This window comes from Schistocerca cancellata, chromosome 5, assembly GCF_023864275.1.
Source record: "Schistocerca cancellata isolate TAMUIC-IGC-003103 chromosome 5, iqSchCanc2.1, whole genome shotgun sequence".
NCBI lineage: Eukaryota > Metazoa > Arthropoda > Insecta > Orthoptera > Acrididae > Schistocerca > Schistocerca cancellata.
In genome coordinates this window covers 246,857,179-246,869,276 of record NC_064630.1, presented here as the reverse complement: position 1 = coordinate 246,869,276, position 12,098 = coordinate 246,857,179, and the positions used below count along the sequence as shown (strand labels likewise).

The following is a 12,098-nucleotide window of genomic DNA, read 5'->3' as shown; positions in this document are numbered from 1 at the left end:
AAACTGTTGCATTCCAACCTAACCTAGACCTCTGGCTATGCTACAGACCATGCTTGTCACCACACTCCTGGAATCGCGACCTATTCGTAGAATAAAAGTGAAACGACAAACAATATCAAAGTCATTGCTTCACTGCAACCAATTTAACCCTATATCGCTAAACCCTCCTAGAATTAATGATTGCTACTGGTACTAATCCACAATTTTAACAGACAACTGTTAGTATAGGGTGTAAAACAGGATATTTTGTACTTATTTTTAATGTGAAACATCAATGGAAACCTTATAATTGTAATCAACTAGTGCATAAACTATAAATAATGATTTCCTCTGCATAAAATATGGAACAGTAAAACTCATGATGGCTTAGTAACAATGTCCTCCCCTTTAATGTTCTAGGATTAAGTTCTGTTGTTACACCCATGCCATAACATACCCTCAGAAATTGCGATGTGGAAACCACTACATATTCGGAATAAAAGAGCCATATATTTCTCTCAAACAGGAATAGAAATGTCATTGCTTCATTCGCATCATAAGATGTCTTACATCCCACCCAACCACATCTCTGATGAAAAGAAAAAGCAGGACCAAGATCATATATGAAGGCATGGCTCTACATGTTCGTATACTATACATATTTTAATTTAAATGTACTCGCAGCAACATTATTGTCAACTGAATAGATCACGTCTACTCACTGTAACTGGCTAACTAGATCACGTGTCCTGTGCTCTGATTGTGTAACAAAAGCACACTGTACACCGCCATCTCGATTTCACAGTTTCCAAATCCAATGTGCCGCATTTGGAGGATTTCATATTTACACTTGCTTATTCTGCAAATATGCAGTTTCAATGCTGCAGCACATTAAAAATATACCCAAGAATCGTTCTTTTCTTGTCGGTTTGTTGTGCTACAGTGTCTGAAAGTGCGATACCGACATACAAAAATTTTACCCCGCATAAGGCAACTCTGATGTAATTAGGGACTTTTAAGATTATTTTTACACAATAGCCCATTTTAAACAACATGAAATGTGCTATTCAATTAGACATAGATGCATTTCTTTCTTTGTTCTTGTCTGGTGTCAATTTTTGAAAAGCTCTATGTTGAAGAAGTCTACTTTCACAGTTTTTCTTTAAGCAATACATACTTGGTTTTTCATATTCTACAAGTTTAAATAAAACTTCAGAAGAAATTTACGCTGTTTGGAGGTAATGCTAGACAAGGATAAGAGATCTCCCAGGAAAGTTAAAAATTCACTGTAGGCTTTCCTGACAGAATGAAGATTGCTACTGCAAATAGGTTTAACAAAGCTCCAAGAACATTAAGAATTAAAATCTGTGCCCTATCTCCACAACAGTCTACTGAGCACTGTGGCCTACATCCTGTCTGAGGGGGAAAAAGGTTTATAGACTTGATTATGGACTGCTCAAACATACAGTTTTCAGATAGTAACGAAAATCTCTTTATGAAGTTCTAAAGCTGTTGCAAACAATCAACGTGGAAAAAAGTGATGTAATGGCTGTCTCAAGAGTAACAACGTTTCTTCACAAAATGATGCTAAATGTGGAGCTAGAGGTTCTATTAGTGGAAAGAAAATTAAGAAACTGATTCCATGATGTATCTGAAATTCTGAATGATAAGGACATGTCAAATGACTAGCAGAGATTTTAATACAGATGAAACCACCTTTTTTGTCTAAAGGGGAATTAATGGTAGATTGTTTTGTTTCTCAGCCAGTCACTACAATACTTTTTGTCAATTACTTTTCTGTTCAACTTAATTGTTGTAACTTTTATCTACTTTATGCATGTCTGTTTTCTTATGTGCTTGTATAAAGAACAATTTGCTTTCTAGCAAACTGATTCTACAATTATTTAAAGCCTCAGTTTTAAAAACCCCTTTTTATGCTAAAGACAATCTGTATGTAAAGTAATGGGGTCAACAGAAGCGTCCGATTCCACCCATTTGCTTTGACCCATGACATAAGGGTGTTTTAGTGTGACATCATTACGGCGCGGAGTTTGAGTTAGCTGTATTTGTAGATTTGTGGTGTTGTGTTTGATGGATCCTCTGTTCGCGTGTATGTTTGGGCCGACTGAACTACTTTGCAGTGGCGAAATTTGTTGGTGTTAAGTAATTTTTTTTTGTCTATTTTTCTCAAGTTGTAATGTTTTGTGTATTGAATGTGTTTTAATTTACGTAGGGATGTTCGAGTTTTGAATGTTTGAGATGATGTGTTTTTTGTTTCTTTTTTTTTTATAGTTGTATGTGGTGGTTTTTCGTATCAATAGTTATAGTTGACCTATATAGGTCAAGAGAAACGACCGATTCCAATTTTCGTATGTAGGTACTGGTGTTTTGGTATTGTCAGCTGTGGTCAATGGAAAAGTCTGATTCCAATTTCCATAGTTTTTGCTGTAGGCGTTGGTGTTTTGGTATAGTCTGCTGCAGTTGAATTATATAGTTCAAGGGAAGTGTCCGATTCCTGGAGATTTTGTAATTTTTTTTTGTTCATCATCTTGTGTGTTTTGGGATAATGGTGTTTCTTTCTTTTAACATTATATTTAGGTTGTCCCCTCCCTAACACCCTCAATTGTTCCGTTAGTTTGATTTATTTTTTGGAGGGAGATGTTATTGTCTTATTTATACGTATTTTCATGTTTGTTGCCATGTGTATGCAGTGGTAGGAGCCACTACTGAATAAGTTTTCAGCAAGGCAGTTAAAATTTAACCCCTTTGTTTCTCATGTTGTTTACATCTGTGCACTAAAGAGAGTTGCTATTACAACTGTGTACTCAAAGTCTGTGCTGTGTTCACGAAATGGAAGACTCAGAATTAGCTTTTGTTAGTATAATAAAAGATTACCCAAAGAATATCAGCAAATTGCCCTACACTAGAAAAAGAGAAAGCTGATAGATTGAAAGAGCTTCGGCTATGATATACGACAAGTTTTAGAAAAGACATTACATATGTGCATATATTTAAAAAAGTGTGTATCATGAAGTCATGATTAAGCTGTAAGACTGATTTGAAGAACACAGCCTGGAACATGATGATAACTAGGGTGAAGTGGGGTAAGTGTAACCACGGCTTATGGTGCCTTAAAGAAGCTGTATTTTTACCTCTGACCTATCACACATGTTAATTTACTCCTTTCTTTGTTATATTTAACCATAAGTTGTCAAATCTGACATAAACTGGTAATTAATTTTTGGACTTGAATTGATGTCTACATTTTCACACTGCGAGGGAGTGACATGTTCAGAATTTGGTGGTCTGTCATTTTTGCAGTTTTAAAGATAACGGCACAATTTTTTGGTTACAATCTAACTTTTGCAAGATAATTTCAAATATGAGATTTGTTTTACTCTTCTGATAAAGCTCTTGATATGCCAGGCATAGTTACACTTACCCCAACTTTTTCCCATGTGGGGCAAGTGTAACCAATCGGCTGGGGCAAGTGTAACCAGGGGGGGGGCTACACTTGCCCCAAACAAACTTACTGGAACATACTTATCTATTTAAGCCATAACCTTGTTTTTGCTATCACACTAGATCAACTAAACTGGCCTTCCTGTACATATGGATACCAGAATACCTGATGTGCTGGATTTGTAGGTCTACTGAGTTTGTGTGATATATATTTTATTTTTTATTTAAGTCTACTATATTTTTAAACCACGTTTCCTTTTATAAAATGACACAGAACTGTAAAGAATGCCACCATTTCAATTACAGTACAGTATGTGAAGCATTGTTTGACTGACAACAATGTTGAGTATGATAATTCATCCTGCAGCCAATGGGTGTAGCAGTGTTTAAGGGTGTGAAATCTACTTGGGACCAAAAGTTAACTCGTCACCAGAGACATCATCAAGGGGTAAAAATTAGCAAACGTGACTTTTCCAATCTCATCGCTGCTGTATGGAATGAAACACCACCTGAATTGTTGAAAAGTGGTTTTCAAAAAGCAGGAATATTCCCTTACAGTAGAGTAGTAATTGATAAAACTAAATATGATCCGGAGGCATATAAAAGATACGTAGCTCATACCAAATCTTTGGCAGAAACAAATCCATTGCCAGCTCACGATAATGCAGCCATAGACCGTGTGGAAGCTATGTCTCTAACACAAAGTACTCAGATTTTTGGAAAGCTTCCAGTTGAACAACCTCCAGAATTTTATAGGCCTACATCTACTGAGCCCTGCAGTTCTCCCAGTATCAGAGTTCTTTCTCAACCATTCCCAAACTAATCAATATTTCATTATGTTCTGGAACTTCTGATTTGTCATTTGAAATCTCATTATTGGAAACAGTCCGACAGTGTAGTCTCCCTGGTAAAACAAAGAAGAAAAGGATTGCACCAAGAGCTGAAGTTATCACTGCTGAAGATGCCATCTATAAAGAAAAAGGTTTTAACGGAAACAAGAATAATAAGGAGAAAGCAAAACAAAAAAGCATCATCGGCATAAAAAAGGGCTTGGTAATGAAAAGTAAATCTTCCAAACAAAGTGCTGTTACTTTATCCGAAATGGCATCTTGGAATGTGGAAAAAAAATCCCTGATTGCTCATGTGAGTAACAAAAAAGACGAAGCTGAATCAGTAAGTGAAGAAAGCGAAGAAGTGAAACTGAAGGAGGCCTATCTTTAATAAGTAGTGAAGAAAATGGGACCATAATAACACTGGATGACCTCAGGAAAGAAATGATAAACTGTGAAGAAGAAGAAGGCAAACTTTTTTTGAAGCCAAAGATAAAATTACAGTTTGAAACTATGTTCTGGTAGCTTTTGCAACAAAATGTAAGAAAGTTCATTTTATTGGCCAAGTTACCAAAATTAGTGATTTAGGAGATCCAGAAGTGATTTTCCTCAGATGCAAAAATAAGACAAAGCGTGGCACCACATTGTACTGGCCGGATAGAAGAGATGAGACGGAAGTTCCATCCTCTGATGTCATTTCAGTGCTGCCTGAGCCTACTTTGGGTCACTGCGGAGACCTGACATTTGGTGTTACATTTGATTCATACAACATTCAGTGACTAAATAATAGTTGGGGCCTAAGTGTGAATATAATAAGTTGAATTAGGGCAGTTTAGTATTAAACACAAATTGCCAACAACTTTAGTTCAATTACCATGAAAAATAATAGAAAGTGAACTTATAAATTGAATTTTTCTTTTCTCTTGATACTAGATATTTTATTATTTTTGTTAAATTGCCTACTAAAGAAAAAAATATTACTTTTGTAGAATTTAAACTAATAAATTACTAGCCTCAAACAAAAATAAATCATCTATGAAGCATTCTGTTTCAGTGTTTTATGGTTTAGGCTAACACCTATTTTTTAGTTTAGCTAACATTTTCTGTGTATTTCATAATATACAAAGAGGCGTGTGCAAAAAAGTTCATATCTTGAGTAAAATTTAAGATTTTAATAATTTAAAAATCCTCAAATTCAGTAAAAATTGTGTAATCAGGTCACTTACCCCAAGTCTCTTTTACAATGCTCTGTATGGGTACAACAATGCGGGGTTACACTTGCCCCGAACTGTGGGGCAAGTGTAACCTCACAACACAAAATTTTGAAAATTATTTGACCATATAATTTATTTTTTTCAAAAACAAAATTTATATTGTTTAAAAGTCAATAAGCCAAACTTTAAGCATGAGAAGTTTCAAAATCATATCTTCAATAACAAGTTGGCAATTTGATGTCAAAGTTGAACTATGCCAAAACGTGGTTACACTTACCCCACTTCAGCCTATAACAAAATGGGAGGAACTTGAAGGGGACAAGTGTAACCCTATGAAAAACAGAATTCTGGTGTCATCCTCTCTTTTTTCTATTATAAGCTTAAGGTGTTGTGGTCATGAATTATCAAGCTATTTATTGTTTATACTGCAGAAATGAAACAATTTGTGGTAAAAGTAGTCTATTTTTGGTAAACCTAGAAGGCCTACAGTGGAGCATTATGAAAAATGGACAGAAGGATAGCCCCCCCCCCACCCGATGTTTTTGCGTAATCCAGTTTGCTATATACACTCACTTCAAAAAACAGTCATGAAACACAATCTTAGTCAGGGGCTTTTGGTAGCAGGGGCATCAACATTGACAAGTGCGCCTTCCCCAAGAGTATAGTTGTAGAATCACTTTATTCAAACGCTATCCATTTCGAATCATAATCATTTTGGCAAATGTCACCAACCATAATTGTAAATCCTTCTGATGTAATAGACACTAAAGAGAGAACTGCTTTGTCACCTGTTTCGGCTACAAACTACAAGAATTAAATATGTAGACAGGAAACTAAAAAATAATTTAATGCAGAGCTACAGAGCCTGGTTCTGCTGTACCAGCTAGACATTTTGAAGTCAAAGCAGTGATTATGATGCGAGATGAGGAAAAAGAAAAATGCTTTGCATTCCCTTACGTAGCAAAGAACAATTTCACTTTCTTCAGCATGGTATTTTGCACTGTAAGCCTTCTAAAATTAAAAACAATTCTTTGAATTATACTTCAACACCATTCTGTATCCTCTTAAGGATTCAACACAAATTCCTTTACAGTGCAACAATAACTAGTTCCAGTTTGAAAAGTTACAGGTCAAGCAATTTGGGCACTTATTTACTGTAGTATCTGTAAACACCTTCACAACAACGGTTTTTGGTAAAAGAAAAATTGAGAGTGGTGGAAGGAAAAACACTAAATTCCAATTTCTTATGTGGCAAGACAACAATTCTTAATTTACATCAAAATAGTATTTTCTTCACCCGAAGTGATCATTTCTCCTACCACCTTTAACCTCAGAATATTCTAAAATACTCTTAAGTATGTTCCCCGTTCCAGTCATACAATCCATTAACACACTTGACATTAGTTCCCCAACCCCCCCCCCCCCCCAAATTTGCAATGGCCCACTAAATAATTTTAAACTTCAAAATGTGCTATTCCCCGTTTAAATTCTCAACGATATGGATACATACTTTACGGAAAGGTTAAACAATGGCATCATCAAATCTAATGCCGTTTCACGGCAAAGCAATCGGACTGGAGCACTGCAGTTTTCGTAGTCCGCTCCAATAAAATGTCAGCATAAAACTTCGAGTAAAATATAGTAGGAACTCAATTCCCCAAAAATTTCTTCCTCTATCCGTTTGACAAAGACATTGTAAAGCTTCAAAAAACACGTAACAAGAGATGTACTACAATTATGGCTTTTGAGAGACATCTTGACAGAAGTGGGCAGTATTCACAATCGTGATTTAAAAAAATAATACACGGTAATTAAAATAGTACCGGAACTCCCTCAAGGTGAACTCTACAAAACGGACATAAACTAAAATAAATCGGGGTACAGATTTAACAAACGCTGGATATTCACGTACAGCAAGCTCCGGGGCACAAAACATTAAAGCATAAGTAATTTAATTAAGAAGCACACAAGTTGAGCCTTACATGTGGATTCTTCTCAACTACACACCTCAAATAAATTCACAGGCCGGCTACGTACAACAAACCAACCTCCTGTCCAGTGTCCACCATTTACAAACAATACTACTATATTCTCAAAGATGATTACATGTCAAAGATACAAGTACAATAACTGCTCGTTATTGGCAAGAAGTGATGATTGGCGCCAATGCAATATCAAAATGCATGGATTTCAGATTCATCTGCATCTACTTCTAAGAACCAACGTGTAGTACATAACAGACAGTACTACACATTCTGTCAGTTACTAGGGCACCTTTCCGTTCCATTCAAGCTTGAAATTTATTTATTTATTTAGCCATATAAATCACTTTTTCAGTACAAATATTATACACATGCTATTGTACTGAAAACCAATTTAGCTCTTCGTTTTACTACCATCAAACATAATTAATTTATATTTTTACATCAAACTGGATCCATACAGTGAATAATTACACATTTGATTAAATACTGTACGTTTACCATTCATTTATTTCTACAGTTGAAAGTATGAAGTAAAGTATTTTATGCATAAGATACGGTCGGAAAATAGTAGCAGTTTTGCTGTAGATACGCTGTCACAAACCTTTTAAAGTTTTGTTGTTCAGGAAGAAATTTTATATGTTTTAATGATCTGTTATGAAGTTTTCTTCCTCCATGATAAAGGCTACACCATCTTGGCATCATGTGGTGCTGCAATGAATAACATGTATATCACTCTCTGATCAGGTACTGTGATAAAGGACAATTTTCTTTTGAGCAAAAAGGTTTTTTTCTCAATATATCTTTTTTGAGATGCTTAACTCCTTCCAATATGTAAATGCAGGGAAGGGGTAAGATTTTAAGATCTGTATAAAAAATTTACTTGGTTTTCTGCTACTTGGTTGTTTCACTGTTCCTATAATTGCCTTTTGTTTCTTGAAAACTGTTTTGGTCACATGTACATTTCCAGAGAAAATGGGACCATTCTTCAGTACCAAACACACACGAGCAAAGTATTCTGCCGTAACTGTTTCTACAATAGTATTGCTGCGAAGAATTATTCCTACATAACTTATTTTTGCTAGTTTTGAATTTAGAAATGTGGTATGTGAGTTCCATTTAAGATTTCCCTGGATGTGAATCCTAAGAAACTTGGTTTCAGTAACAGCACTAATGTTATGGTTATCCATACATATTATTGAATGTGCTTCAGTTTTAGTTTCGTCTGTGTGGAAATTCATGGGAACCATTTTTGGGGGGTTAACTACTAGCCTGATTCTGGTAAATCATTTGGATACTCATTTCATAATATATTATGCACACTCAGTAAAATCGTCCACTTTATTTCCTTCAGTCAACAGACACATGTCATCTGTAAACAGTACTGGTTCTGAGTGCCTAAAGCGTAATGGGAAATCATTAATGAATAAGAAAAAAAGAAAGCAGCCGATAACTGAGAGCTGTAGAACGCCATGGCTTCGTCCACATGGTTCTGAAAGATGTACCTGGAATTCATTTCCTTCCACATATTTTATTTCAGTCACCTGCGAGCGACATTCCAAACACGATTTAAGCCGTTTATTTGGAGCACCTCTTACACCATACCATTCAAGCACTCTGAGGAGCACAGAATGATCCGTCACATCAAAAACTTTTGTTAGATCTGAGAACAAATGTGAGATTTTTCTGTGATTGCTCACTGCATTTAAGATACGATTTAGTTAGGTTGAAAGTGGCTGTTTCAGTTGATCGCTGTGGTCTGATGCCATGCTGACACCCAGAAGTAATACTACTCTTGTTGAAGAATTTAGTTAATTGTGAATGGAACACTTTTTCAATAACATTCGAAAACCCTCACAGCAGTAACACAGGTAATTATTACCCATAGAATACTGATCACCTTTTTATATAGGAAAATTACTTTTTCTGTTTTTAGTTGCAGTGGGAAGACACCACTTGATAAGGATGAATTGCATGTATCTAATGGAGGAGAGACTTTTTTTTTCTGCTAGAATTATACATAATTCGGATTATGATCAATACCAGGTGAATAATTACTCTTCAAAAAAATTATGGTATTTAGGAGTTCACTTGCGCCTACTGGACTAAGAAACATGGAAATATTATATATTTCAACCAATTAAATTTCTTTCAACGTTGTATTGGGTGTATTTCCCTCCAAGTCATTAGACATGCCAGAAACTGTATTCTAATCGGATTTCTCGTAAGTGAGCCTTACAACATGGGTTTTTTTCTGTGTGATACGGTACACTACAGCATCACCAGCCTTCTGCGGTCTATGTTGGTAAGCCAGTAAATATAAACCATAGGGCAGTGACCCAGCGCTAGTCCTGTTCGGAAGCTGATTCCTCTAGGATGGTCAGTGGAACGAGATGGCGATGCCAGCGACGTGGATGTGTAGCGCCAACATGGTGCCGCCACTTTCTCATAGAGCCGCTGTGCGTTGTTGCATATGGTCTCCTTGAGGGGGACGATATCTGCTTCCTCATGGAGAGTCACAATCAACGTGAGTGGCGGGGCGTGCAGGCTGCACCTGAGAACCTTGTTCTGCAGGCGCTGCAACATCCGCATCCTGGCGACACTAATCGTGACCATTGCAGTGGAGCCATATGTGAGGGCAGGCAGGATAACGCCCCGGTAGATACGGAGCATGGTAGGCAAGTTAAGGTCCCTACTGCGCTAAAGGGGAGACAAGGCCCTGGTTAGCTTTTACCCCTTGTTGGCGACATACTTTGCATGACAGTGGAACAGCAGCTTGTGGTCCATCCGGATCCCGAGATAGGTGGTCGTCGGGGACCAGGGCACCTGCACGCCTGCAATCAAAATATTGCGGCGGAGGACTGGGCGCCGTTTCGTGAAATTGACCGTCATAGTTTTGACGGCATTAAGCGCGATTTTGTTTGTCCAGCACCAGGTAATGGTGGCATCCACCTGCCGTTGGAGGCGGGCGATGACAGCGTCAGTGCTACGTCCAGTGGTATAGAGTGCTGTGTCATCAGCATATTGTGTCAGGTGGCACTTGGGGATGACTGGCATATGATTCACGTAGATGTTAAAAAGAATGGGAGATAGCACAGATCCCTGTGGAGTGCCAGCTGTCAATGGGCGAATACCAGAACGCATTCTCCAGTGAGCCATGAGGAATGTCCTACCACAGAAGAAGTCATCCACAATCTTCACATAGATATCCAGTATAGGGGTCTGTGTCAGCATCTTGTGCACGAGATTGTCGAACCAGATCTTGTCGTAGGCGTTCTGCAAGTCCAGAAAAACGGCAGCTGTCGACTTGGCGGCGTTGAAGCCTTTTCTGAAGTGTTCAGTGATTCGGAGGACCTGAAGTTCGGCAGATAGGTGTGAAGTAAAGCCGAGCTGTTCAGGTCGGATTGTTCCAGCCGCTAGAGGTTGGGAAAGTCGGCGGAGGATCACCGATTCAAAGACTTTCGCCCTGGTGTTTAAGATTCTGATGGGCCTGTTTTTGTTGGGGACTGTAGGGTCCTTGAACCGCTTGGGGATCGAAATGAGCTTGGCTTCCTTCCACTGAGAAGGGAGAAGGCCAGGCATGAGACAACCATTTAAGATCTTGGTGAACAAGAGTAGAGCCTTGCGCGATAGGTGACAAAGATGTTCATGAAAAATTCCGTCCAATTCAGGGGCTGAGTGGCCACGTTTCCATCGTAGAATCCGCTGGACTTCTGCCATGGACGTCAAGTTGGGGGTAGACTGAGGTGGGTGGGTGCGAAAAGTGGCAACAGCAGTCAAGACATTGTGTTCGTTTCATAGTTCGTCTGGCGAAAGGTCTTGGACAAGGAGATGCTTTTCGGCCTCGAACACATCCGCCAGCATTTCGAAAATTTGGAGGGTATCATACGACAAGTCCACTGCCGTGTGAAGTGGATGGGCAGTTGCTGGCATAGAACATCGCAGGGTGCGAGTGACAGCCCAGTCGGACTTATGGTGTAGGAGGAAAGTGGACAGCCCGCATCTCGTGGTCGTGCGGTAGCGTTCTCGCTTCCCACGCCCGGGTTCCCGAGTTCGATTCCCGGTGGGGTCAGGGATTTTCTCTGCCTCGTGATGGCTGGGTGTTGTGTGCTGTCCTTAGGTTAGTTAGGTTTAAGTAGTTCTAAGTTCTAGGGGACTGATGACCATAGATGTTAAGTCCCATAGTGCTCAGAGCCATTTGAACCATTTTTTGAAAGTGGACATTGTTCGGACCTCCAGTCAGCGAGCCAGTGGCAGAATTCGCGTTTCAGGCACCTCATTTGGCGTTTGTCCCAAGGATCGCGGAACTGCTTCCAACGCGGGTTGTAGCGGTTCTTTTGCACTTTCAGTTCCTGTAGCAGGGGAGGCAAATCGTCCAGGCGTGTTAAAGCCCGAGGACAGTGGAGGTGGATAGTTTCAGTGCTTTCTGGATTTTGGAGGTAAGGTAATCCACAGCATGGACGATATTGGCCAGGGTTGTCAAGTCGAAGTCATGCCTAGTGGTGCTATTAAGTACCCTGGCGAAATTGTCCCAATCCGTGTGGGTCACAGTGGAACAAACATCCAATGGAACAGCAGCATCGGTGAAGTACAGGAGGACTGGGTCATGGTCAGAGGCCAGTGCATACAGA

At 38.7% G+C, this 12,098-nt stretch overlaps 1 protein-coding gene across 5 annotated transcripts in view; it reads right to left on the bottom strand.

Annotated features, from left to right (window-relative positions):
* The window catches only part of LOC126188995 (negative elongation factor D), a 235,693-nt gene extending 228,141 nt beyond the window's left edge, over positions 1 to 7,552 (bottom strand). For 3 of the 5 annotated variants that reach the window (XM_049930796.1, XM_049930794.1, XM_049930798.1), the window contains exon 1: positions 7,493 to 7,550. The gene's annotated coding sequence lies outside the window, so the exon portion shown is untranslated. Of the gene's footprint in view, positions 1 to 7,467 lie in introns of all 5 variants that reach the window. The other 2 variants (XM_049930797.1, XM_049930795.1) reach the window with 1 other exon arrangement.
* Positions 7,553 to 12,098: the final 4,546 nt, after the last annotated feature.